Source organism: Hyaena hyaena, unplaced genomic scaffold (assembly GCF_003009895.1).
Source record: "Hyaena hyaena isolate Hyena2069 unplaced genomic scaffold, ASM300989v1 scaffold_1924, whole genome shotgun sequence".
Classification (NCBI taxonomy): Eukaryota; Metazoa; Chordata; class Mammalia; order Carnivora; family Hyaenidae; genus Hyaena; species Hyaena hyaena.
In genome coordinates this window covers 85,426-88,483 of record NW_024082563.1, presented here as the reverse complement: position 1 = coordinate 88,483, position 3,058 = coordinate 85,426, and the positions used below count along the sequence as shown (strand labels likewise).

The window sequence follows — 3,058 nt, the reverse complement described above, 5'->3', positions numbered from 1 at the left end:
TGTGTGTGTATACACTCAGAAGTGTAATTTTTGGATCATATGGTAATTCTATTATTTTTTGAAGCATTTCCATGTTGATTTTATAGTGGCCACACCCTCTTACAGTCCCACCAATGCATACAAGTTGTGCACAAGAGTTCCAGTTTCTCCACGTCTTCACCAGCACTTGTCGCTTTGCTTTGTTTTATTTTTATGGTAACCGTCCTAGTGGATGTGAGGTTGAACAGCTTACTTTTAAGGAATCTGAGAGAAATTGAGAGTTAGTCTAAGAACTTCTCTCCAAGATGTCAGTCTGAGGGAGGAAAGATAGTATGTAGCGGCAAGCTGTCGTTCTTGGCATCAGGAAAAGTGGTCTCAAAATAAAAAAATTGTGGTAGAGTATTAAGAAAATTAGTTCAGGACTCAACTTTGAAAGAAGGGGCTGAGAGAAACTTGTGAAAAGTGTTCTTCAGACCGAACACTATTTAAATTCACAGCTAGATCTCCGTGCCCAGACCCGCAAGAACCATGCAGAAATCTAAGTCGGCAGGTTTGGGGCCTCAGCAGGAGGCTGCCACCAGATGGTCCTCGCCGACACGGGGAGGTTGTGTTCACCTTCAGTTTCAAATTAAGTATTGAAAAACTGAGTTCACTTAAAATAAGCCAGTTTGGTAGGAGCTGAGTCGGGTTTCTTGAGCTGAGGAGAAGTCTCCCCTGACGTGGGAAGGAGGGTTGTTGCAGAGTTTGTTCCATTTATGAAAGCCAAAATTCAGTGCTCCTCAGGTCTCTGGTCCCACTGACCTGTGGTTGTGCGGGACAAGTGGAGTCATGGGAACGAAATTTAGTGAGAAAGGCGTGTCCCAATTAGAAGACAAAGGCTGAAAGACTGATAGAATGGATGGAACAGGAAAGATCCTGTTGGGTCAGGGTACAATGGATAGCCATTTCCTCTCTATGTCTTTCTTTAATACATAACTCGAGCTTATGCATGATGTTCTAGCTTGTTAAGGAGGACTTGAGCAGAGAAAATAGAGGGTGTTGACCTGACTTTTCTGGTGGGAATGGTTTATAGATCTTTGTATCTTCTCTTGGCACAATTAACTCCACAGAGACAAAAAGCTAATAAATGCCTATTTTTGGTCAGCTAGTCATTTTCTAGGTAATATACATATGTTAGTGCCCTTAATATGATCCTCAAAACAACTCTGTCAGGACTGTCTTATTATTCCTATTATGTAGATGAAGAATCAGTGGCTCACAAAAGTTTAATAGACTTTTCAAGAATTCAAAGCTGAATGGTGACATCAGGGTTTGATTCAAGGGTTAGGTTGATCATCGTCCCTTACAGCAAGACACTGCTTCTAAATTATGCTGATTAGAATATGCACTATACATGCGATGTGGCTCACATATTCTCCTCACCCTGACCTTGACTTCTTCACTGTAACATACCTGGTTATTACTTCCAACTCCCTTGTTCTTTCTGCAATGCCATTGTTTAAGCAGAATGAGCTTCACTCATATCATGGGAAAAGCCTTCGAGTTACTGTCTCTTGTGTTTATAATTAAACCCTTGTCCTCTAAATCCTTGGAAAAATAGCCTCACTAAAACCAAGCTGAGGGAGCACCTGGGTGGTTCAGTTGTTTGAGCATCCAACTTCGGTTCAGGTCATGATCTCACAGTTTGTGAGTTCGAGCCCTGCATTGGGCTCAGTGCTCTCAGCGTGGAGCCCACTTCTGATCCTCTGTCTCCCTCCCTGCCTTTCCCTCCTCCTCTGGTACTCACTCTCAATCTCAAAATTAAACATTAAAAAAAGTACCAATAATGTGAAGAATATAAGTTATTACTTTTACTATATAGTTACCATTTTATTTATTTATTTATTTATTTATTTATTTATTTATTTATTTATGGTTGTTTAGTTTTTATTTCATAGTCATAAACTTGGCTTTACAATTCAGCTAGACTTGGAGGAGAGTAAGGAAAATATGGAACACATAGAACTAAAGTGAGAGCACAAAGATTATGGGATATTTTGAGCAGGTAGGGGTGAAAGGTTGCTCTCCTGAGCTACAGAAGGAATGGTCTGGTAGTTAGGATAAAACACAAGTCAAATTTATTAGATTGTCCACAGTCAGCAATGCTGCTTTGCTTGCTGTTTTTGCCATCCCTGGACCCAAAGTGCTCCGTGGCCTCCACAATATTCCTGCCCTCTCTCACCTTGCCAAAGACCACATGCTTGCCACCCAAGCAACAGCTGTCTTGACAGTGCGGATGAAAAACTGGGAACCATTTGTGTTGGGTCCAGCATGTGCCATGGACAAGAGGCCAGGACCCGTGTACTTCAGGATGAAATTCTCATCAGATTTCTCCCCCTAGATAGACTTGCTGCTGGTGCCATTATGGCATGTGAAGTCACCACCCTGGTGCATAAATCCTGGAAAAATCCTGTGAAAGCAGGACCCTTTATAACCAAGTCCTTTCTCTCCTGTGCTCACAGAACAAACATGTTCTATGGTCTTTGGAATTTTGTCTCCAAACAGCTTGAAAGAGAGCCAGCCCAAGGGCTTGCTGTCTACGGTGATGTCAGAGAACACGGTGGGATTGACCATGGCTGGGAGGCGTGGGTGACTCTGGGGCGGTGACAACTGTTAGGACTGTAGTTACCCATTTTAATTCTCATAACAGCCTATAGGACCAGGCCTGAATATCCCCATTCAGTAGATGAGGCAGTAGAGATGCAGAGGTTGAGAATTTGCCCAAGGTCATTCCACAACTGGTGGAGACAGAAACTGAGGCATGCATGCTACTCAGTGCCAACTGTTTTGAGCCCCAAGTTTCTGTTTTTGCACCAAAAGGAACTTTGATTACATTTTTAAATTAAGGACCAGTTGAGTGGATTTTTATTCGGTAACTCCTTTGCTCAATCCCCAGTTTGTAGATTAAAGCAATTGAAGATGAAAGCAGTCACATGGAAGTAGAGAGGTGGAGTTGGGATTTGCCTCTAGGTTTAATTGTCTGCACAACCTTTCATGGTGTACCCAGGCACGGAATTGTGGGTCTGGAGTGTATCTATTC

General features: G+C 42.4%; 1 pseudogene; it reads right to left on the bottom strand.

Annotated features, from left to right (window-relative positions):
• Window positions 1–2,050: 2,050 nt before the first annotated feature.
• Window positions 2,051–2,592, bottom strand: LOC120226981 (annotated as a pseudogene).
• Window positions 2,593–3,058: the final 466 nt, after the last annotated feature.